The sequence below is a fragment of the Phyllobates terribilis genome, unplaced genomic scaffold (assembly GCF_046119375.1).
Source record: "Phyllobates terribilis strain yellow unplaced genomic scaffold, ASM4611937v1 Scaffold_4__5_contigs__length_816908805, whole genome shotgun sequence".
Lineage (NCBI taxonomy): Eukaryota > Metazoa > Chordata > Amphibia > Anura > Dendrobatidae > Phyllobates > Phyllobates terribilis.
This window is the reverse complement of record NW_027362764.1, coordinates 712,889,120-712,915,662: the sequence shown is the minus strand read 5'-3', so window position 1 is coordinate 712,915,662 and position 26,543 is coordinate 712,889,120. Positions and strand designations below refer to the sequence as shown.

Genomic DNA, 26,543 nt, shown 5'->3' with positions numbered 1-26,543 from the left:
CATGGTGATGCTAAGGACTACCCCGTGGCCAGAGTAGACATTGAAACGGCCCACGGTATTGAGTCTCACAAGGTCGGCGTTGTTCATGACTTGTTGCACCCCATTATTATAGGCCGGGACTTTTGTTTATTTTGGGATCTGTGGGGGAAGGGTTCAGGGTTCGCCGGCTCGGGTAGGAAACCAGTTAACCCGGAAGAGGTATCACGACACCCAGAGTCAGACGGGTTTCCCTTTTGTGTCCTTGTGGGGGATGAGGAGGTAGTGTCCCCTGAGTCTGACATTCCAGAGTTAGGGGTTGTGAAGGTTTCACCAATTTAAGATACACTAGGTAACTGCTCTCCTCCAAATTAAAGATGTCCGAGTGCATGCAGAGAAGCTAATTAACCAAATCTGCTAATCTGGTTGAAAAACTTCACTCAGAGACTGAACCACGCAAATGACATACGGTTAAATAGCATTCTCCTTCTAGGTGGGATTAGTAAAATTTATTGCTCTTTTCTGATAACTCGGCACGCTGTAATTTGTTCATCTATGTATCTCTTGCACGCCATAACGCCTTAGGAATTGCGATGGGAGGGGTGAGTTAGTTTCTCAGCGCCATCTTTGCCAACTCGACATGAATCTCTCTGTTATCAGCCGTGCACATGCATATGTCATTCCCAGGAAATCATTTAGTTGTTCGTGTCTACAAATTAGAACAGAAGCTGTTAGTTATACAATACAGACCAAAAGTTTGGACACACCTTCTCATTTAAAGATTTTTCTGTATTTTCATGACTATGAAAATTGTACATTCACACTGAAGGCATCAAAACTATGAATTAACACATGTGGAATTATATACTTAACAAAAAAGTGTGAAACAACTGAAAATATGTCTTATATTCTAGGTTCTTCAAAGTAGCCACCTTTTGCTTTGATGACTGCTTTGCTGTCACGCTGTCTCTGTATACTGGAGGTAGGGGGCCTAAGCTGACCCTAAGCTGGGGCCCTGACTAATCCCTCAACCTGGAGGTACTGTTAAAGGTACAGAGGTCCAGGCCGCCAGCGTAACCCCTACCTCCTGAGGATCCCTGCACCTAAGTAATCTAGTCCTGAGAAGGACCCCGATCACAACAAAAGAGGACAAGTAATAATATGCCCACACACAGTACTTAGACGAACGAGACAGTACAAGGGAAAAACCAAAACCACCTTGCATACAAAAACTACACAACTACAACAGAGGGAACACCAACGGGAAAGGAGATAAATGATAAAGCGAGGAAGGGAAAAAACACTCCAAATACACTTATCTCAGAAACTCCAAATACCACGATCCGCTCTGTTAGTCTGTATGAAAAGCTTTCACCGACACTTCCCAAACAGACCAGCAGGCATTTGAAGGAGTCTCACTACAGCAGCATTGATTGCAGCTGGGCGAGGCTGGACCTCGTCTAGCACAGAGAGAGAGAGAATTAACTCCCTCACTGCCGAAAACACAAAGCACCAAAAAGTCAGCTGCGAGAAGTCAGGCTGTGTAATCGTGACGATCTTCGTGGCGACACACCCGTGACAGTACCCCCCCTTCTACGAGGGGCCTCCGGACCCTCAGGGCCAGGTTTATCCGGGTGAGTCGTGTGGAAGGCCCGAACTAATCGGTCTGCGTTAATATCCGACGCAGGAACCCACATCCTCTCCTCAGGACCATACCCTTTCCAATGAACCAGGTACTGAAGGGACCGGCGATTAAAACGTGAATCGATGACCCTTGATACCTGGAACTCCAAGTTACCATTGACCACCACTGGAGGGGGAGGTAAAGGTGACGGTACCACCGGCGCCACATACCTCTTAAGCAACGATCTGTGGAACACGTTGTGAATTTTAAACGTAGGGGGGAGGTCAAGACGGAATGCCACCGGATTAATAATAGAACTGATTCTGTACGGCCCGATGAACCTGGGACCCAGTTTCCAGGAGGGAACCTTAAGTTTAATATTCCTGGTAGACAACCATACCCGATCGTTCACACTTAGGTCCGGACCAGACACTCTCCTCCTATCAGCCATACGTTTGTATCGGTTCCCCATAGTATTCAGATTCTTCAGCACCCCTCTCCATACTGAAGCGAGTGATGAGGAAAATCGTTCCTCCTCAGGAACCCCCGAAGAGCCCCCCCTACTGAAAGTACAAAACTGGGGGTGAAAACCATATGCCCCAAAAAACGGGGACTTACCAGTGGACTCGCTCCGCCTATTATTAAGAGCAAACTCTGCCAGAGGTAAGAAAGAAGCCCAGTCCTCCTGGTTCTCTGACACAAAACACCGGAGATATGTCTCCAAGCTCTGGTTCATACGTTCTGTCTGACCATTGGTCTGAGGGTGAAAAGCCGATGAGAATGACAAATGCATCCCCCGCCGTGCACAAAACGCCTTCCAGAACTTGGACACAAACTGAGACCCCCGATCAGACACCACATCGGAGGGTACCCCGTGAAGCCTCACAATCTCCCCAATGAACACCTGCGCAAGAGTTTTAGCATTAGGGAGAGCCGGAAGAGTGATAAAATGTGCCATCTTGCTGAACCTGTCCACTACAACGAGTATGACCGTTTTACCCGAAGACGGAGGGAGGTCCGTAATAAAGTCCATAGACAGATGAGTCCAAGGACGCTCCGGGATCTTCAAAGGTAAGAGGGCCCCAGACGGACGGGTATGTGAGGTCTTAGAGCGCGCACAAACCCCACAGGACGCGACAAAAGTTACCACCTCCTTATGTAAGTTAGGCCACCAAAACCGACGCGAGAGGAGATCCACAGTTGCTTTACTCCCCGGGTGTCCTGCCAAAACTGAGTTATGGTGTGCCTCGATCACCTTTTGTCGCAACTGATCTGGAACAAACAGTCTCCCCGGAGGTCCAACAGGGGCGTCCCCCTGAGCCTCCAATACCTCCTCCTCCAGCTCAGAGCATACTGCCGAAACCACCACCCCCTCCTGAAGGATAGGAATCGGGTCGTCCGTATTCTCGGCCCCAGGGAAAGTACGAGATAAGGCATCCGCCTTTACATTTTTTGACCCAGGACGATATGTAACGACAAAATTAAACCTGGTAAAAAACAATGACCACCTAGCTTGTCTGGGATTCAGACGTTTCGCGGACTCCAGATATAGCAGGTTCTTGTGATCGGTGATGACGGTGACCGGATGGACTGCCCCCTCCAAAAAATGGCGCCACTCCTCAAAAGCTAACTTAATGGCCAAGAGTTCCCTATTGCCGACATCGTAATTCCTCTCAGCGGACGACAATTTTTTAGAGAAAAAGGCGCACGGATGCCACTTACCAGGGGACGAACCCTGTGACAATACTGCTCCCACCCCTACCTCGGAAGCGTCTACCTCTACAATGAATGGCTGTGACGCATCAGGTTGAATGAGTATGGGTGCCGAGGCAAAACATTTTTTCAAGGAGGAGAATGCTTGACAAGCCTTGTCAGACCACCTAGAAAAATCCGTCCCCTTTTTAGTCATGTCTGTGAGAGGCTTAACCATGGACGAGAAATTACGAATGAACTTCCGGTAATAATTAGCAAACCCCAGGAAACGTTGTAGTGCCTTAAGATTCTCTGGCCGATCCCACTCAAGAACTGCCCGCACTTTCCCAGGGTCCATACGAAAACCGGACGCTGAAACCAGGAAGCCTAAAAACTGGAGTTCCTGTACGGCGAACACACACTTTTCCCATTTGGCATACAGTTTATTATCCCGCAAGATCTGTAACACCTGCCTAACGTGCTCCTGATGAGACACCAGATCCGGCGAGTAAATTAAGATATCATCCAGATATATGACAACAAACTGTCCCACCAGGCGGCGAAAAATGTCATTAACAAAGTGTTGGAACACCGCCGGGGCATTAGTCAGACCGAATGGCATGACAAGGTTCTCATAATGCCCCTCCGGAGTGTTAAACGCCGTCTTCCACTCATCCCCCTCCTTCATCCTAATCAGATTGTACGCCCCCCTGAGATCCAACTTAGAGAACCATTTGGCGCCCACGATCTGATTAAAGAGATCGGGAATAAGTGGGAGTGGATACGGATCTCGAACCGTAATCCGATTAAGTTCACGGAAATCCAGGCAAGGGCGTAGGCCTCCATCTTTCTTCTTAACAAAGAAGAACCCCGCAGCCACCGGTGAAGATGAAGGTCTAATATGCCCCTTAGCCAGACTTTCTGAAATATAATCCTTCATGGCCTGCCTCTCAGGACCAGAAAGGTTATACAACCTAGCTTTAGGTAACTTGGCCTCAGGGAGCAGTTTTACAGAACAGTCATACTCGCGATGAGGAGGTAGTTCCTGACACCCTTTCTCCGAGAATACATCCTCAAAGTCCGCCAGAAATGGAGGTAAGACCCAAGGAGTAACCGCACCGATGACCGTGTTCATGCAGTTTTTATTACAGAATTTACTCCATTGGCTTATCTCTCTGGTTTGCCAATTAATAACCGGGTTATGCTTAGTTAACCAAGGAAGGCCCAACACTATAGGAGTGGGAAGACCCTCCAACACGTAGCAAGACAACAGTTCTTTATGTATCGCCCCCACTTGAAGTTTTACGTCATGCACAGCTTGCAAAAAACTTCCCTGACCGAGAGGCCTGGCATCGATCAAGAATATGGGGATGGGTTTAGCCAACTTACTCAATCGCATACCTTGAACCCGGGCAAACCGAGCATCAACCAGATTAGCCCCGGCCCCACTATCCAGAAGAACAGATATCCTCTCAGTTCTCGTACCCACCACCACCTCCGCCGGTACGAGAAACTGAGACGAACCTAGGGACGAAATACCTACTCCCAGATTGCCGTCCACCACACAACCTGGGATCAACAGTTTTCCGACAACTCTTCACTCTGCAAGGGACGGGATGGACACCCCCCAATAAAATGTCCCTTTCTCCCGCAGAAGAAACACCTTCCTGTCTTATGGCGCACCACCGGTCCCCTCCCCCGAAATGATGTCCCTCCTAATTGCATAGGCTCCTCTGGACTGACCAGGGGAACCACCATATGAGGGGACCTTGTAGGAGGTGCAGTCATCACAGGGGGTCGAGTTATCCCGCACCTCTCCCGAAGCCGTCTGTCAACGCGAATAGCCAGGGCCATAGCGGCTTCCAGTGACGCGGGAGAGTCATACTGTGCCAACACATCCTGTAATTTGTCGGATAAACCTTGACAAAACTGGCTCCTAAGAGCCGGGTCATTCCACTGGGTGTCCGTGGCCCACCTACGGAACTCCGAACAGAATTCCTCCGCCGGACGATCTCCCTGCTGGATCCTACGTAACTTAGACTCAGCAAGGGAGATCCGATCTGGGTCATCATATACGAGTCCCAGAGCAGCGAAAAACCTATCCACTGACTGGAGAGCCGGGGAGCCCGGGGGAAGAGAGAACGCCCAAGATTGTGGGTCCCCTTGTAGGAGCGAGATGACAATTCCCACCCTTTGTTCTTCACTCCCCGATGACCGAGGCCGCAGCCGAAAGTACAATTTGCATGCCTCCCGGAAAACAAAAAACTTGTCCCGCCCCCCAGTGAACCTGTCAGGGAGAGCTACTTTAGGTTCTGGTCCGGCTTGCTCCTGAGGATGCAAAACCTTGGACCTAATGTCCGCCAGCTCCATGGACAAACTCTGCAACTGCCGAGCTAGACCGGCTACTGGATCCATGGTAGCTGGAGAAAAACTAAGTGGGTCAGTGAAAATGTCACGCTGTCTCTGTATACTGGAGGTAGGGGGCCTAAGCTGACCCTAAGCTGGGGCCCTGACTAATCCCTCAACCTGGAGGTACTGTTAAAGGTACAGAGGTCCAGGCCGCCAGCGTAACCCCTACCTCCTGAGGATCCCTGCACCTAAGTAATCTAGTCCTGAGAAGGACCCCGATCACAACAAAAGAGGACAAGTAATAATATGCCCACACACAGTACTTAGACGAACGAGACAGTACAAGGGAAAAACCAAAACCCCCTTGCATACAAAAACTACACAACTACAACAGAGGGAACACCAACGGGAAAGGAGATAAATGATAAAGCGAGGAAGGGAAAAAACACTCCAAATACACTTATCTCAGAAACTCCAAATACCACGATCCGCTCTGTTAGTCTGTATGAAAAGCTTTCACCGACACTTCCCAAACAGACCAGCAGGCATTTGAAGGAGTCTCACTACAGCAGCATTGATTGCAGCTGGGCGAGGCTGGACCTCGTCTAGCACAGAGAGGGAGAGAATTAACTCCCTCACTGCCGAAAACACAAAGCACCAAAAAGTCAGCTGTGAGAAGTCAGGCTGTGTAATCGTGACGATCTTCGTGGCGACACACCCGTGACATTTGCACACTCTTGGCATTCTCTTGATGAGCTTCAAGAGGTAGTCACCGGAAATGGTCTTCCAACAATCTTGAAGGAGTTCCCAGAGATGCTTAGCACTTGTTGGCCCTTTTGCCTTCACTCTGCGGTCCAGCTCACCCCAAACCATCTCGATTGGGTTCAGGCCTGGTGACTGTGGAGGCCAGGTCATCTGGCGTAGCACCCCATCACTCTCCTGCTTGGTCAAATAGCCCTTACACAGCCTGGAGGTGTGTTTGGGGTCATTGTCCTGTTGAAAAATAAATGATGGCCCAACTAAACGCAAACTGGATGGAATAGCATCCCGCTGCAAGCTGCTGTGGTAGCCATGCTGGTTCAGTATGCCTTCACTTTTGAATAAATCCCCAACAGTGTCACCAGCAAAGCACCCCCACACCATCACACCTCCTCCTCCATGCTTCACGGTGGGAACCAGGCATGTAGAGTCCATCCGGTCACCTTTTCTGCATCGCACAAAGACATGGTGGTTGGAACCAAAGATCTCAAATGTGGACTCATCAGACCAAATCACAGATTTCCACTGGTCTAATGTCCATTCCTTTTGTTCTTTAGCCCAAACAAGTCTCTTCTGCTTGTTGCCTGTCCTTAGCAGTGGTTTCCTAGCAGCTATTTTACCATGAAGGCCTGCTACACAAAGTCTCCTCTTAACAGTTGTTGTAGAGATGTGTCTGCTGCTAGAACTCTGTGTGGCATTGACCTGGTCTCCAATCTGAGCTGCTGTTAACCTGCGATTTCTGAGGCTGGTGACTCGGATAAACTTATCCTCAGAAGCAGAGGTGACTCTTGGTCTTCCTTTCCTGGGGCGTTCCTCATGTGAGCCAGTTTCTTTGTAGCGCTTGATGGTTTTTGCAACTGCACTTGAGGACACTTTCAAAGTTTTTCGGACTGACTGACCTTCATTTCTTAAAGTAATGATGGCCACTCGTTTTTCTTTACTTAGCTGCTTTTTTCTTGCCATAATACAAATTCTAACAGTCTATTCAGTAGGACTATCAGCTGTGTATCCACCTGACTTCTGCACAACACAACTGATGGTCCCAACCCCATTTATAAGGCAAGAAATCCCACTTATTAAACCTGACAGGGTACACCTGTGAAGTGAAAACCATTTCTGGTGACTACCTCTTGAAGCTCATCAAGAGAATGCCAAGAGTGTGCAAAGCAGTCATCAAAGCAAAAGGTGGCTACTTTGAAGAACCTAGAATATAAGACATATTTTCAGTTGTTTCACACTTTTTTGTTAAGTATATAATTCCACATGTGTTAATTCATAGTTTTGATGCCTTCAGTGTGAATGTACAATTTTCATAGTCATGAAAATACAGGAAAATCTTTAAATGAGAAGGTGTGTCCAAACTTTTGGTCTGTACTGTATATTCATCAACTATTAACATAATCCATGTGCATATACACATTTGCATACATACATACACAGATTATTCCATCATCTCTATATTGATTCACACTGATTAGGTAATCTATTTATTAAAAGAAACTTATTGATTTTCTATAATATATATATTTTACCTTGACAGGGTGACCAGCGAGAAGATTGGGTCTGCCCAACAAAGAGACCTAACTCTGAAGGAAGAGTTTAATAATGTCACGGTCATAAATGGGATCGCACAGGAGCCTGGGGCTGGCACAAGATTTCCCTATTTTATGTTTAGTGGGGAGTTGTTGTACCGTGTTACAAAAGTGAGGGAGGAGCTTGTGGAACAGTTGTTGGTGCCGGGGCCCTATAGACAGAGGGTGTTGGACATGGCCCATTCACACATCTTGGGGGAACATCTGGTAGTAGAAAAAACACAGGAATGGACCGTGCAGAGATTCTATTGGCCCGGATGTCACCGGGAAATATTAAAATATTGCAGGTCCTGTTCTCCATGTCAGTTAACCGCCCCCACCTCTCACTTTCGAAGTCCCCTCGTGCCATTGCCCATCATTGAGGTACCTTTCAAGAGAATTGCTATGGACTTGGTCGATCCCTTAGTTAAGTCTGCTCGTGGGCATCAATATATATTGGTCATCTTGGACTATGCCACCCGCTATCCTGAAGCGATCCCATTGAGAAACTCCTCCGCCAAAAGTATAGTGCGCGAGTTGGACCATGTTTTCTCCCGGACAGGGTTGCCAAAGGAGATTCTGACCGACCAGGGAACACCCTTTATGAGTAAGGTGATGAGGGAATTGTGCAAGGTCCTGTAAATCTCCCAACTGAGAACATCAGTATACCATCCTCAGACAGATTGCCTCGTGGAGAGGTTCAACTAAACTCTGAAGAGTATGCTGAGGAAGGCATAGAAAAGCACGGCAGAGACTTGGACTGTCTCCTGCCTTATCTGTTCTCTATCCGAGAGGCTCCACAGGCCTCTACTGGGTCGCCATAATGCAGGAGAGGTTTGCAAAGGTGATGCCCATGGTAAAAGAACATCTCCTCCAGGCACAGGAGGCGCAGGCCAGAGTCTACAACCGGTCTGCCAGAGTGCAGCAGTTCAATCCTGGTGACAGTGTCCTCGTGTTAATTCCTACAGTGGAAAGTAAGTTCTTGGCCAAGTGGCAAGGGCCATATGAATTGGTGGAAAAGGTTGGTGAAGTGAATTACAAGATTCATCAACCAGGATGACGCAAGCCATACCAGATATACCACGTCAACCTCATCAAGCCGTGGCAAGACAGAGAGGCTGTTGAAGCCCCATGCTTGCTGGTCAAACCTGAAGGTGAGGTTGGAGGAGTCGCAATAGCGGAGACGCTAACGAAGGCCCAAAAACAGCAGTGTCGGGAGTTGCTGCAGAAGAACAGGGGTCTGTTCTCGGAATTGCCGGGCTACACAAGGGTCATAGAACACAACGTTCTGACGGAGCCACGTGTCCGGATGAACTTGAAACCCTATCGGATACCTGAGGCCCAACGAGAGTTGATCTCCAAAGAGGTGGCTCGTATGCTGAAACTCGGGGTCATTGAAGAATCCAAGAGCGGTTGGTCGAGCCCGATTGTCTTGCTCCCAAAGCCCGATGGTGAATGGAGATTCTGTAATGACTACCGGAAGTTGAATGAGGTCTCCAAATTCGACGCATATCCCATGCCACGTGCCAATGAGCTGATCGAGAGACTTGTGCCAGCAAGGGACATAACCACCTTGGATTTGACGAAGGGATATTGGCAGATCCCCATGGCACAGGGAGCCAAGAAGACTGCATATTCTAGCCGGACGGATGCTTCCAGTATGTCCAGATGTCGTTTGGACTGCAGGGGGCCCCTGCCACCATCCAGAGAGCCATGGATAGAATCCTTGCACCCCATAAGAAATACGCCGTGACATACCTGGATGATATTGTTATCTTTTGCCCGGACTGGGAAAGTCATCTGGATAAGGTCCAAGTGGTGTTTGATGCTCTAAGGAAGGCAGGGTTTTCAATAAACCTGAAGAAATGTGCCATGGTGAAAGAAGAAGCCAAATACCTAGGATATGTAGTGGGTAGAGGCAAGATCAAACCCCAAATCAGTAAAGTGGAGGCAATCCAATCCTGGCTGAGACCGCTCAGTTATTGCCTTCCTAGGGATCGTGGGATACTACAGTAGGTTCATCCCAAAATTCACCATGATGGCCACATCCCTGACTGACCTCTGTAAGGGGACAAAATCAGCTATGGCCAAGTGGACTGCAGAGGCGGAGACGGCCTTTCCAGAATTGAAAGTGGCTCTGTGTAGGCAACCGATTCTTGTTGCCCCCGACTTCAAGAAAGAATTTATTCTCCAAACGGACACCTCAGATGTCGGTTTAGGAGCAGTCCTTTCCAAGGAGATACACAGGGAGGAGCACACTGTTCTCTACCTGAGTAGGAAGCTGTCCTCATGCAAGAAGAATTATTCGGTCATAGAGAAGGAGTGCTTGGCCATAAAATGGGCGGTGGACACGTTATGGTACTATATGTTAGGACGGAAGTTTAGATTGGTATCCGACCATGCCCCACTCAGGTGGTTGAGGGAAACAAAGGGGAAAAATGCTAGGGTCACCTGCTGGTTTTTAGTCCTACAAGATTTCAACTTCCATGTGGAACATAGAACAGGGAAGCTACATGGTAATGCCGATGCCCTCTCAAGAATATCCTGTCTGGTAGTAGAAGGTGCCAAGCCCCATGGCTTTAGGCAGAGGGGGAGGTATGTAAGGTGGCTAATGGCCACATAGTCAATGGGAGGTATGTATCACAGAGATGGCTGTCCTCTGTGATGTAACCCGCAGTGTTGCTCTGGTGCATGTAAGCACTAAGAGGACTGATTGGTGCACCTGGGACCGGGTTATGGGTAGTTTGGAGCGTTGGGCGGGTCCAGCTACCCACATACCTCACCTCTGGGTGTGGTTAACAACCTATAAAATGGAGGCTATTGTTTGGCACATGGTCTGTGTGTTTTGAGGGAGAAGGCCTCCTGTGTGTTGTCTCCAGACCGAGCGAGGAAGGATACTGGACGCACCCAGCCTGTGTGCCCACAGGAATGGCTAAGCAGAGTCTTGCTAAAAGGACACTTTACTTTGTTTGCCTTAGCTAAAGGCTGTTTATATTCATTTTGCTTATTTTGGTTTATGAAGTAATAAACCGACAATGACTTTTAAAGGAACATGCTTCCTGTTTGACTCCTGTCGCACCCAAGTGAGTAAAAACCCTACTATATTATATATATATATATATATATATATACACACACCGCATAATATATATATACATATATATATATATATATATTATATATATATATATATATATATATATATATACACACTGCTTAAAAAAATAAAGGGAACACTCAAATAACACATCCTAGATCTGAATGAATGAAATATTCTCATTGAATTCTGTGCAAAGTTGAATGTGCTGACAACAAAATCACACAAAAGTCATCAATGGAAATCAAATTTATTAACCAATGGAGGCCTGGATTTGGAGTCACCCCCAAAATTAAAGTGGATAAACACACTACAGGCTGATCCAATTTTGATGTAATGTCCATAAAACAAGTCAAAATGAGGCTCAGTATTGTGTGTGGCCTCCACGTGCCTGCATGACCTTCCTACAACGCCTGGGCATGCTCCTGATGAGGTTGCGGATGGTCTCCTGTGGGATCTCCTCCGAGACCTGGACTAAAGCATCCGCCAACTCCTGGACAGTCTGGGGTGCAACGTGACGTTGGTGGATGGAGCGAGACATGATGTCCCAGATGTGATTCAAGTCTTGGGAACGGGCGGGCCAGTCCATAGCTTCAATGCTTTCATCTTGCAGGAACTGCTGACACGCTCCAGCCACATGAGGTCTGGCATTGTCCTGCATTAGGAGGAACCCAGGGCCAACCGCACCAGCATATGGTCTCACAAGGGGTCTGAGGATCTCATCTCGGTACCTAATGGCAGTCAGGCTACCTCTGGCGAGCACATGGAGGGCTGTGTGGCCCTCCAAAGAAATTCCACCCCACACCATTACTGACCCACTGCCAAACCGGTCATGCTGAAGGATGTTGCAGGCAGCAGATCTCTCTCCATGGCGTCTCCAGACTCTGTCACGTCTGTCACATGTGCTCAGTGTGAACCTGCTTTCATCTGTGAAGAGCACAGGGCGCCAGTGGCGTCTTTACCGATCCTGGTGTTCTGTGGCAAATGCCAAGCGTACTGCACGGTGTTGGGCTGTGAGCACAACCCCCATCTGTGGACGTCGGGCCCTGATGCCAGCCTTATGGAGTCGGTTTCTAACCGTTTGTGCAGACACATGCACATTTGTGGCCTGCTGGTGGTCATTTTGCAAGGCTCTGGCAGTGCTCCTCCTGTTCCTCCTTGCAGAAAGGCGGTGGTAGTGGTCCTGCTGCTGGGTTGTTGCCCTCCTACGGCCCCCTCCACGTCTCCTGGTGTACTGGCCTGTCTCCTGGTAGCGCCTCTAGACACTACGCTGACAGACACAGCAAACCTTCTTGTCACAACTCGCATTGATGTGCTATCCTGGATGAGCTGCACTACCTGAGCAACTTCTGTGGGTTGTAGAGTCCATCTCATGCTACCACGAGTGTGAAAGCACAACCAACATTCAAAAGTGACCAAAACATCAGCCAGAAAGCATTGGTACTGAGATGTGGTCTGTGGTCCCCACCTGCAGAACCACTCCTTTATTGAGGGTGTCTGGATAATTGCCAATAATTTCCATCCATTTGCACAACAGCATGTGAAATTGATTGTCAATCAGTGTTGCTTCCTAAGTGGACAGTTTGATTTCACAGAAGTTTGATTTACTTGGAGTTATATTCTGTTGTTTAAGTGTTCCCTTTATTTTTTTGAGCAGTGTATACAGTGCCTACAAGTAGTATTCAACCCCCTGCAGATTTAGCTGGTTGACACATGCGGAATTAACTTGGCATTGTGACATTTGTACTGTAGATCAGCCTGGAAGTGGGAAATGCACTGCAGCAAATTTTGTTTTTGTTTTTTTTTTTTTGTTTTTTTTAAAAACGTTAAAAGTTAATTCACAGTGTCATTTATTATTCAACCCCTCAAACCACAAGAATTCTGTTTGGTCCCCCTAAAGTATTAAGAAGTAGTTCAGGCACCAAGAATAATGAGCTTCACATGTGTGGATTAAAGATCTATTTTGCCAGCCTTTTCTGACTATTTAAGACCCTCCCCAAACTTGTGAACAGCACTCAGACATGGTCAACATAGGAAAGACAAAGGAGCATTCCAAGGCCATCAGAGACAAGATCGTGGAGGGTCACAAGGCTGGCAAGGGGTACAAAACCCTTTCCAAGGAGTTGGGCCTACCTGTCTCCACTGTTGAGAGCATCATCCGTAAGTGGAAGGCTTATGGAACTACTGTTAGCCTTCCACGGCCAGGACAGCCTTTGAAAGTGTCCTCCCGTGCCGAGGCCAGGCTTGTCCGAAGAGTCAAGGCTAACCCAAGGACAACAAGGAAGGAGCTCCGGGAAGATCTCATGGCAGTGGGGACATTGGTTTCAGTTAATACCATAAGTAACGTACTCCACCGCAATGGTCTCTGTTCCAGACGAGCACGTAAGGTACCTTTACTTTCAAAGCGTCATGTCAAGGCTCGTCTACAGTTTGCTCATGATCACTTGGAGGACTCTGAGACAGACTGGTTCAAGGTTCTATGGTCTGATGAGACCAAGATCGAGATCTTTTGTGCCAACCACACACGTGACGTTTGGAGACTGGATGGCACTGCATACGACCCCAAGAATACCATCCCTACAGTCAAGCATGGTGGTGGCAGCATCATGCTGTGGGGCTGTTTCTCTGCCAAGGGGCCTGGCCATCTGGTCCGCATCCATGGGAAGATGGATAGCACGGCCTACCTGGAGATTTTGGCCAAGAACCTCCGCTCCTCCATCAAGGATCTTAAGATGGGTCGTAATTTCATCTTCCAACAAGACAACGACCCAAAGCACACAGCCAAGAAAACCAAGGCCTGGTTCAAGAGGGAAAAAGTCAAGGTGTTGGAGTGGCCTAGTCAGTCTCCTGACCTTAACCCAATTGAAAACTTGTGGAAGGAGCTCAAGAATAAAGTCCACATGAGACACCCAAAGAACCTAGATAACTTGGAGAAGTTTCTGCATGGAGGAGTGGGCCAAGATAACTCCACAGACCTGTGCCGGCCTGATCAGGTCTTATAAAAGACGATTATTAGCTGTAATTGCAAACAAGGGTTATTCCACAAAATATTAAACATGGGGGTTGTATAATAATTGACCCACACTTTTATGTTTAAAATGTAATAAAATTCAACTGAGCAACATAACTTTTTGGTTTGTAAGATTTATGCTTCTGTTCATAAAACCTACTCTCGTTTGCAGTTTGAAGGCTCTAACTTATTTGCATCTTATCAAACCAGCTAAATCTGCAGGGGGTTGAATACTACTTGTAGGCACTGTATATTATACGATATATGTTTATATAAATTATATTCTTTATTTGTATAATTCACATCACAAAAAAGTAATATAAATGACAGTAATTTATTTGAATCTTCAAAAAGTGCTGAGAAATAAAACTCAATGTCTGTACGAAGAGATAAAGTCCGCACCTGTGCAACTGGTGAACAAATGCCCTGGACCGCAATCCAAATGAGAGACAAAAAGAGTTCACAACTTCCAACAAGACCAGGTGCTTACCAATAGTAGAATGAATGTCCAAAGCAATGAAAAAAGAAAAAAAGGTAGCACTCACCGGTCTTCTTGTTAAAAAGCCATAAATTTATTATTCCATTAAAAATGGTACAGGGGGAGAATGGAAGGAAAAATCCGGACGACGGCCGTTTAGCGCCTTCTTGCGCTTCATCGGGTCCTAAGGTGTAACCTCCGGATGACGGCCGTTTCGCGCCTTCTTGCGCTTCATCGGGTTCTAAGGTATGTCACACCTTAGGACCCGTTGAAGTGCAAGAAGGCGCTAAACGGCCGTCGTCCGGATTTTTCCTTCCATTCTCCCCCTGTACCATTTTTAATGGAATAATAAATTTATGGCTTTTTAACAAGAAGACCAGTGAGTGCTACCTTTTTTTCTTTTTTCATTGCTGAGAAATAAAACTATTTTTTTCACATACAGTAGATCAAAGTCTCATACAGCCACCTCAGTGAAAAAAATTAAAGAAGTTATGGTTGCTAAAATGGGGAGAGGTAAAAATGTTGGATGGTCATTGACACCTTATAAATCTCTTTTATATATATATTTATTTTGGATGGAGAACGCCTTTAAATTACATGTCTTACATTTTAGTTTTAGGCTTTGGGCAGGGTTGCCAACCGTCCAATAATTCCTGGAAAGCTGTAAAAATAAGGCACTTTTTTTGCCCTGTCCATAAAAAAATATGAGGTGTCCTTGATTTTTTTGAAGCTGAAGAAACTTCTACAGATTATTATAACTGTAATTATCATCATTTTACAGTTTACAGTGATTGCTGCTGATGTATTTGTATCAGAATTATGGGCGGTAGACATGGATCACTTATAATCATGATGATTTATTATGGCTTTACAATGTGTCTGTAAAAAATATTGTATGTCTGATTTTTTGATAAGCCGTTCAGAAAAAAAGCAAGTTTGCAACCCTGTCTTTGGCCACCTCTCCTGTCATGACTTCCATTATGTTTATTGTGTTGTTAAAATCTTCCTTGTGGCAGTATGGCTCAGCTCTGCATATGTGAAGGATCATGTACCTCAGCGCTGCTTATGTGGAGGCTCATGTATCTCAGCGCTGCTTATGTGGAGGCTCATGTATCTCAGCGCTGCTTATGTGGAGGCTCATGTATCTCAGCGCTGCTTATGTGGAGGCTCAAGTATCTCAGCGCTGCTTATGTGGAGGCTCATGTATCTCAGCGCTGCTTATGTGGAGGCTCATGTATCTCAGCGCTGCTTATGTGGAGGCTCATGTATCTCAGCGCTGCTTATGTGGAGGCTCATGTATCTCAGCGCTGCTTATGTGGAGGCTCATGTATCTCAGCGCTGCTTATGTGGAGGCTCATGTATCTCAGCGCTGCTTATGTGGAGGCTCATGTATCTCAGCGCTGCTTATGTGGAGGCTCATGTATCTCAGCACTGCATATGTGGAGGCTCATGTACCTCAGCGCTGCTTATGTGGAGGCTCATGTATCTCAGCGCTGCTTATGTGGAGGTTCATGTATCTCAGCGCTGCATATGTGGAGGCTCAAGTATCTCAGCACTGCTTATGTGGAGGCTCATGTATCTCAGCACTGCTTATGTGGAGACTCATGTATCTCAGCACTGCTTATGTGGAGAGTGACACCCATGAAACTTGGTGCTATAAATTCATCTACAGTTGAAACCAGACGTTTACATACACTATATAAAAAGACACATATGCATGTTTTTCTCAATATCTGACATGAAATCAGAATAAACCTTTCCTGTTTTAGGTCAACTAGGATTACCGTAATTTTTAAGATTTGCCAAATGCCAGAATAATGAGAGAGAAAGAATGTTTTATGGCATTTTTATTACTTACTGCAGAGTCAAAAGTTTACATACACTAAAATTACTATGCCTTTAAACAATTCTGGACTGCCCATATGATGATGTCTTGTGTTTGGAAGCTTCTGATAGTTTTTTTGGCAACATCTGAGTTAATTAGAGACACACCTGTGGATGTAATTTAATGCACACCTGAAACACACTGCTTCTTTGTGTAGCATCATGAGAAAGTCTAAAGAAATCAGCCAATATATCAGGAAGAGAATTGTGGACTTGAACAAGTCTGGCTCATCCTTGGGTACAATTTCAAGATACCTGAAGGTGCCTCGTTCATCTGTACAAACAATTATACGCAAGCACAAACAAGATGGGAATGTTCAGCCATCATACCGCTAAGGAAGGAGACAGGCTCTGTGTCCCTGAGAAGAACGTGCTTTGGTCCGACATGTGCATATCAACCCAAGGACAAAAGCAAAAGACCTTGTGAAGATGATGGTGGAAGTTGGTAAGATTGTGTCAATATCCACAGAGTACTGTATCCACATGGACTGAAAGACCACTCTGCCAAGAAGAAGCCATTACTCCAAAAGAAACATAAAAAGGCCAGATTAATGTTTGCAAATGCACACAGGAGCAAAGACCTTAATTTTGGAGACATGTCCTGTGGTCGGATGAAACTGAAATTGAATTTTTGGGCATGATGACCTTCATTACGTTTGGAGGGAAAAGCTTGGAAGCCTAAGAACACCATCCCAACTGTGAAACACAGGGGTGGCAGCATCATGTTGTGGGGTTGTTTTGCTGCAGGAGGGACTGGTGCACTTCAAAAAATAGATGGCATCATGAGAAAAGAAGATTATGTGGCAATACTGAGGCAACATCTCAAGATATCAGCCAGGAAGTTAAAGCTTGAGCGGAAATGGGTCTTCCAAATGGATAATGACTAGTGATGAGCAAGCACTAAAATGCTCGGGTGCTCGAAGCTCGGGTCGAGTATATTGAAATACTCGGGTGCTCGACCCGAGCAACGAGCCCAATGTAAGTCTATGGGAAACTCGAGCATTTTTCTGGCAGTCCCCCCCCCCCCCGGTGGTCTGCAGAAGGTCAAAAATTGCCCAAATGGATGGGAACAGTGCTCAATTAAACGTCAGGCAGGCAGAATATATAGGCAGACAGGCAGGGTATATAGGAGGGTGCATGAAAAACATAGCAGGGCACTTGGAACACACTAGTGCCCTCTGATTTTCATGCACCCGTCTCTTTAAAAAAGCCAGCCGGCAATTCATCAGCGGCATACACCTGTACCCGACAATTTAGAACAGAAAGAATAGAGCATCACACATAGATTAGATAGATAGAAACATGTCAGTCACATATATAATAAGTACAGTGACAGTGTTGGTTACTGTACTTGTCATTTAGTGTTAAAATAAAGGATTTATTAAAAAGAAATTGGCGTGGGATCCCCCGCAATTTTAGTCTCTAGCGGAGGTTATGCAGATGGCTGGGGCAGATGTTTGAAGCCTGGGAAGGGGGTAATACCCACGGAGCTTCCCAGGTAACTAATATCAGCCCCTAGCTGAATACCTAGCCTTTACTAGCTATTAAAATGGGGGACTCAAAAAAAATGACGTGGGGTCCCCCTATTTTAATAGCTAGCAAAGGCTAGGCAGACAGCTGGGGGCTGATATTAATAGCCCAGGAAGGGTGCCATGAATATTGGCCCCCTCCAAGGCTAGAAACACCAGCGCTCAGCCGCCCCAGAAATGGCGCATCCATAGGATGTGCCAATTCTGGCACTTAGCCTCGCTCTTCCCACTGCCCTGTAGTGGTGGCAGTGGGGTAATAGGGTTGGGGTTGATGTCAGCTTATAATGCCAGCTGACATCAAGCCCTGGTTAGTAATTTTAACACTAAATGACAAGTACAGTAACCAACACTGTCACTGTACTTATTATATATGTGACTGACATGTTTCTATCTATCTAATCTATGTGTGATGCTCTATTCTTTCTGTTCTAAGTTGTCGGGTATCGGTGTATGCCGCTGCTGAATTGCCGGCTTTTCATGTTTCACTGTGAGCACTGTTCCCATCGATTTGGGCAATCACTGTAATGCCACAACCACCTTGGCTGTGGTATTACAGTGTGTGGCAGACAATCCCTGCATGATTGGCGCTCTAAAGAGTGCCAAACATGCAGGACGGGGACCCGAGCTCCCACCCGAGCATCGCGCAAGTACTCGGCGAGCTCCGAGCATCTCGAGTACCGAGATGCTCGGGCGAGTACCGAGCAGCGGCGAGCATGCTCGCTCATCACTAATAATGACCTGAAGCATACTGCCAAAATGGTAACAAAGTGGCTTAAGGATAACAAATTCAATGTTTTGGAGTGGCCATCACAAAGACCTAATCTCAATGCTATTGAAAATTTATGAGCAAAGCTGAAAAGGCTGCGAGCAAAGCGACCTACAAACCTGGATCAGTTACACCAGTTTTGTCAGGAGGAATGCGCCCAAATTCCAACCAACTATCGCTCATCACTAATAATGACCTGAAGCATACTGCCAAAATGGTAACAAAGTGGCTTAAGGATAACAAATTCAATGTTTTGGAGTGGCCATCACAAAGACCTAATCTCAATGCTATTGAAAATTTATGAGCAAAGCTGAAAAGGCTGCGAGCAAAGCGACCTACAAACCTGGATCAGTTACACCAGTTTTGTCAGGAGGAATGCGCCCAAATTCCAACCAACTATTGTGAGAAGCTTGTGGGAGGATATCCCAAACGTTTCACCCAAGTCATTCAGTTTAAGGGCAATGGTACCAAATACTAATGAAATGTATGTAAACTTTTGACTTTGCAGTAAGTAACAAAATGTCTTAAAACATTCTCTCTCTCTCATTATTCTGGCATTTGGCAAATATTAAAAATGATGGTAATCCTAATTGACCTAAAACTGGAAAGGTTTATTCTGATTTAATGTCAGATATTGAGAAAAACATGCAGATGTGTCTTTTTAATATAGTGTATGTAAACTTCTGGTTTCAACTGTATAAATTCCATCTACTTTGTTGGAACTGTAAGATACTTTGCTTTTTGTGCACGAAAATCCTCACTGTGGGAACTAAGCCTTAGAATGATTACGTTTAACCCTTGGCAGTCCCTGAATGTCAGCATATAATGTAGCATGTAACCTCATCCCTCATCTGATGAAACAGTCTTCATATAATCACGCCGGATCATCAATCCATATTCCCTGGCAAACACCAGCAGCGGAATGTGCTGACTGCCTGTAATTACATATGGGGGCCTGGTCTTGTCCCACATTCACACAGATGTTTATACAGACTGGATCGGTGCTGCCTGGATGCCGAAAGTTATACACTAAGTGCATGCCCTTATCCTTGTATTTAGGAGCAGAGCTGTGCACACAAATAAAGGGGCAATCCAGCAACAGACATCGAAGGAGTTGTCCAGTATAGGACAGGTGCAGACGACCGAATTTTCGGTTCGAGCGCGATCTGACAAAACATCGGATCTCACTGAGCCAATATTATTCTATGGGGCCGTGCACATCCTTGATCTTTTCCTCGGGTTGAGCCGGTCCGAGGAAAAATAATCGCAGCATGTACACTTTGCATCCAATATCAAAACTGAAAGAAAGTAACTGGCTGGTATACATGGAACAAAATGAACATATACCCTGCAATAAGTAAGTAAAAAGCAATAGCGCATATAAATAACATTGAGTACTTACTAAAAACTGTTTTTGATCAAAAAAGTGTAAAAGCCATCGCACCAGCATCAAGGTGTACCCAGTCGGAACGGTCCTAACCTCTAGTATTAAAACCTTACCATGTGTCAAAGTGATGTCAATGTTAATAAGGGCTGAGCAGGACCAGGTCCCGACTATGGACACCCAGCAATGGGAAGCTATATAAACGTAATGCCCGACTCAAACAAAAAGGGAGGCCATGCCCTTACCTGCACTAAGTGCAAGAACCTAAAGTAAAACTGAAAAAAATTAACTTGCATGTATACCAACTGTAACGGGAGTTGTGGAACCTGGAGGGGCATGGCTGGGTGCTACACCAAGACTGACCTCGGATGCATGGCAGCTGACCCCCCAAGGGACAGGAGGCTGACACGGCCACAAAGGAAAAGTTCCGCTGGTACAGGCAGGCAGGGCAGGAATCCAAGAGCAGCAGGTGCTGGCAGACAAAGCTAGTAGACAGGCAGGTACTGGCTGATGCAGGCAGGTGGCAGGTGCGGCTGGTAAACAGGTGGGCGCAGGCGAGTATGGCTGGTATAAAGGTGGGCACAGGCAAGGACGGCTGGTACACAAGTTGGCACAGGCAAGTGCAGACTGGTCTAGCTGATACACAGTTGGGCACAAGCAGATGCAGATGGGTCTGGCTAATATACTGGTGGACAAAAGTGTGCGCGCAAATGAATGAAAGTGAAATACCTGCAAAACTCCTGGGGCGTAGAGTGGGAGGGTCTAAGCCAGGAATGGCAAACTCAAAAACACAGAGGGACAAAATTAAAAACTTGCACAAAGTCATGGGCCAACCAGTATACTGTATAATGGGCCTCACATAGTCCTCCACACAGAATAATGTGGCTCACATAGTCCTCCATACAGAATAATGGGCCCACATAGCCCTCCATATAGAATAATGGCCCCTACATAGTCCTCCATACAGAATAATGGGCCCACATAGCCCTCCATACAGAATAATGGCCCCTACATAGTCCTCCATACAGAATAATGGCCCCTACATAGTCCTCCATACAGAATAATGGCCCCTACATAGTCCTCCATAGAGAATAATGGGCCCACATAGTCCTCCATACAGAATAATGGTCCCCACATAGTCCTTCATACAGAATAATGGTCCCCACATAGTCCTTCATACAGAATAATGGTCCCCACACAGTCCTCCATACAGAATAATGGTCCCCACATAGTCCTCCATACAGAATAATGGTCCCCACATAGTCCTCCATACAGAATAATGGTCCACACATAGTCCTCCATACAGAATAATGGTCCACACATAGTCCTCCATACAGTATAATGGGCCCCACATAGTCCTTCATACAGAATAATGGCCCCACATAGTCCTCCATACTGAATAATGGGCCACACATAGTCCTCCATAATGGCCCCACATAGTCCTCCATACAGTATAATGGGCCCCACATAGTCCTCCATACAGTATAATGGGCCCCACATAGTCCTCCATACAGTATAATGGCCCCACATAGTCCTCCATTCAGTATAATGGGCCCCACATAGTCCTTCATACAGAATAATGGGCCCCACATAGTCCTCCATACAGAATAATGGGCCCACATAGCCCTCCATACAGAATAATGGTCCCCACATAGTCCTCCATACAGAATAATGGTCCCCACATAGTCCTCCATACAGTATAATGGGCCCCACATAGTCCTTCATACAGAATAATGGCCCCACATAGTCCTCCATACTGAATAATGGGCCCCACATAGTCCTCCATACAGTATAATGGGCCCCACATAGTCCTCCATACAGTATAATGGGCCCCACATAGTCCTCCATTCAGTATAATGGGCCCCACATAGTCCTTCATGCAGAATAACAGGCCCCACATAGTTCTCCATACAGAATAATGGGCCCCACATAGTCCTCCATACAGAATAATGGCCCCACATAGTCCTTCATACAGAATAATGGGGCCCACATAGTCCTTCATACAGAATAATGGCCCCACATAGTCCTTCATACAGAATAATTGGGCCCACATAGTCCTTCATACAGAATAATGGGCCCCACATAGTCCTTCATACAGAATAATGACCTCACATAGTCCTCCATACAGAATAATGGGCTCCACATAGTCCTCCATACATAATAATGGCCCCACATAGTCCTCTATACAGTATAACGGGCTCCACATAGTCCTCCATACAGAATAATGAGCCTCACATAGTCCTCCATACAGTGTAATGGGCCCCAAATAGTCCTCCATACAGTATAATGTGCCCCACATAGTCCTCCATACAGTATAATGTGCCCCACATAGTCCTCCATACATAATAATGGCCCCACATATTCCTGCATACAGTATAACAGGCCCCACATAGGGGTGGTGGCTCTGTTGTTGCGCGCCAAATATAATCACCCTGCGGGTCAGATTTGGCTCACGGGCCAGAGTTTGACATGTATGGGGTTTAGGCCAACCTATACATAGCCATGTGAGCCAACCTGCCAACACCCAGAAGATTCCACAAACCAGTGTGACACTTTGTTTTTTTTATCATAGCTATCATGTTTTTTAAATCTTATACAACACCTATAATGATATGTGCACACAGAGTTTTTTTGTAGCAGGTCCACTCCAAAAAAAAAAATCTGAAATATTGCTTGAATGACTCTTTCCATTCATTTCTATCTGCTGGTCACATTTTCAGTGTTTTAAGCATTTTTCTTCATCCTTAGGTTTTGAAAAACACCTGGTGGCGGAAAGGAAAATGGATTCCGATAGAGAATACTCCAAACTAGTCACTGTCCAATCAAAAAACTGCAAAAATGAAGCGTTTCCTCTAAAGAAAATTTTGACCTTTTAAAAAATAAAAAATAAAAACTCTGTGTGCACATTCGAGGTTTCCTGAAAAACCTTCTTGGGGTGGAGAACGAGGAAATTCAAGTTGATGACTCACAACAATTGAACATTGGACAATCATCATTCCTCTTTAATTCACGCATGTTAAGTGGAAATGTAAACTTCCAGCTGCACCCTGAATACTATCAGGTCTTTGCTTGCAGCCTCACACCCTTATTTTTATTAATTTGAATCACAGTATAGTTTGTGGGAACATTGTGTTACTGGGTCACAGTGAGCAATAACATAGCAACTCATTTACAGCAGGAACATATTTCATTTAGTAGAAAAGGATTAATGGGCTTCATTTGCCCCCAATTAATGACTCCTGAAACGCAGTTTAAGGCTACGTTCCCATGATGAACTTTTGGTGAGTTTTTGATGGTGCAGATTTTCTGCACATATTAAGTAAAATAAGTTACTTAAGTTTTTTTAAAAATATGCAGAGCTAATAACTCACCAAAAACTCATCGTGGGAACATAGCCTAATGTTTGAATCAGGTTTAAAAATAAGGCAATGTTTTTTTTTTCTTCCTTTCATACCACGATCTGTATTAAAAAAAAACAAAATGAGTAATCTTGCAACATGCACACGGCTACTGGAGCTTTTCTAGACTCATATCTCCTGACCTTTAAGGAAGAGTTTACAGCAGTTTCTTTATCAGCAGAGACAGGATTACAATGACAGGTAACACCTCTATCCACAGCTGATAACACAGGACCCACCAATCATATTAGGTGATGTCACAGCTCACCCTTCTCCCCCTCCCTGCACAATGACCTCTGCACACACTCAGTAGATGCCACAATACAAAAGCTATCAATTGAGTCAGTCTATTGCTGCTAATGTACATGTAGATTTCCAAAGATAACAGGAAATTAGTCAAAAAAGCCCCAGTGAGCAATGTGAAAAGAGCAAGATTTCTAATTTTATTTTTAATAAAGATGGCAATATAAAAAAAAATTAGCAAAAAATAAAAAATAATAATAACAATACATTTAGCACAAAAGCTTTATTGACACAATTGGTCATTTTCCAATGACACATTCCCTTTAACTCCATTCCCCTCCATGCATTCTGGGCCATAATGACCAAAGCCAATTTAGCAATTGTGCTAGGTTTTTATTCAACAGGTTATAACTTTGTAGAAATTCTATTTATCCCAATGTACTTAATATTGGGGTTTTGGGGGGGGGGGGTGAAAGGGAAGAAACAGAGTTTTCTTTTGGTGATACATATTGTAGATATTATTTTCTGGGGTTTTGGGGGGGTTCTGAAAAATTTTATACAAAGACCTAAAAATGTGCAAAAAAACCCACACTTTTGTTCAATATCATGTGTAGCCATTTTTAAATAAATAAAGTTTTCATTTTCGAATGTCACAATATTTATTTTGGTATTTGTTTTGATTATATGAGTACAGGGTAGGACTGGGGTGTCTGGGTCCCACCCGTGGAATTGATCCAAGGGGCCCACCTACAGCTATATGCAAATACCTGTTATCCGTTACCCCTGTTATAGTGGAGCGTCGACTGTAAATCACAGGCGGCTCCTGCACATCTACTGTGCACCACCATAACTGGGATGTACAATTACGGAAGTTTACATTACAGGGGTTCTTTGATGAAAACAAATTATCACCGATTCACAGGTTAGGTAGGAGATATCTTATTGATCGGTGTAATCTGACCATTGAAAACCGCACCAATCAGAAGTATGGGGAACTTTTAGGGTATGTGCACACGTGTTGTGTTTTTTCTGCACCTTTTCTGCACCAAAATCTGCATGAAATCTGCTGATATCTTTTCTCTGGCAGGAGATTAGCTGTGTCAAAAACGCAGGTTTAGCTGCGTTTTTCACTGCGTTTTTGCTGCGTTTTTTCCTGCGTTTTTTTTTTGTTGAATTCTGTCTCATGTTCATGCTAATAAAGTTTACTGACAAAATGTTGTCTCTGTCATTTCTGGCCCAAAAACGCAGCAAAATATGCAGGTGCGTTTTTTGGTGCGTTTTTGCTGCTTATTTGTAGTGTTTTTCATCCCCCCATTACTTCCTATGGGTGAAAAAATGCTGAAAGAAGTGACATGTCACTTCTTTCAGCGTTTTTCTAATCACTGAAAATACGCAGCAACAAAAAGCAACATGTGGGAACAGAGAATTCTGGTTTCTCATAGACTTTGCTTGTACTGCCAGACGCAGCTGAAAATTTGCATAAAAATCTGCAGCAAATATGCAACAAAACACAACATGTGTGAACATAGCCTTATACCTGACAGGGCACTTTTATCCCTATTTTAAAATGCAGCGGCAGATGGGACGTCTAACTGCAGCCTCATTCATTCTTTTTGGGGCTTCCAGAAAAATACAGGAGCAGCCACTGAGGGAATGAATGGATCAGTGGTCAAGTCGCACATGAGCTCCAGTCTAATGGGGAGAAAAGCTCCACATTCTGCAGATAGGTGCAGGTCCCAGCATTCAGACCCCCACCAATCAATAAGTTATCCTTAGGTCACGTTCACACGTTCAGTATTTTACATCACTTATTTGTAAGCCAAAACCAGGTGAGGAACAATCAGAGGAAAAGTATAATAGAAACACATCACCACTTCTGCATTTATCACCTACTGCTGGTTTTGGCTTACAAATACTGATGTAAAATACTGACCAAATACTGAATGTGTGAACGTGGCCTTAGGATAGGTGATTACTTGTTTTCACTGGAGAACATCTCTAAGTGCATATTTGCTACTGTGCAATACACACAGGACAGGGAGGGGTTAGACGTCAAAGCAATTAATCTCTATTGGAAATAAAGAATCTTCCTTTTATTGATATCAGAGAGAACAAATGACCACCATACACAACACAATCCACTATACCAAGACCAATACCACCACAAAGAAGTGACACATACCGTCACACCATGACCAGATCACATATTACCACCACATAGTATCCGAATAATACCACAAACAAGGGACAAATACCGCCACACCATGACCAGACCACATATTAGCATCACACAGTGACCGAATAAAACCACATGCAAGGAACAAATACTGCCACACCGTGACCAGACCACATATTACCACCACATAGTGACCGAATAATACCACATACAAGGAACAAATACTGCCATACCATGACCAGACCACATGTTACCATTACATAGTCAACGAATAATACTACAATAAGGATCTTGAATAAGAAACACAATACTAATAACACAAATATTACCACTGGTGATATTATACACAGGAGCTCTGTATATAGTGTCAGTGTACAGGTAATACAGGGATCACCAATGACATTATACACAGGAGCGCTGTATACACTGGACAGAAAAAAAACAAAAGCAAAATACACAAATACCTAAAAGTAAATGGATAAATCGCACAGTGCATAAAATAATGATAAATAATAAAGGGTATTTAGTTAACATAAATTTTGATCAAAATAATGTAAAAGCCATCCCGGCAACACTTATGGGACAGTCCTAACTCTAATATTAAAAC

The 26,543-nt window shown here is 45.1% G+C and overlaps 1 long non-coding RNA gene across 1 annotated transcript in view; it reads left to right on the top strand.

The window, feature by feature from the left end:
* Nucleotides 1-24,171, top strand: part of LOC141264500 (uncharacterized) — a 44,227-nt gene extending 20,056 nt beyond the window's left edge. Inside the window, exon 3 of the long non-coding RNA XR_012319971.1 lies at nt 22,868-24,171. This is a non-coding gene — a long non-coding RNA (uncharacterized lncRNA). The remainder of the gene's footprint in view (nt 1-22,867) is intronic.
* The last annotated feature ends 2,372 nt before the right edge of the window (nt 24,172-26,543 follow it).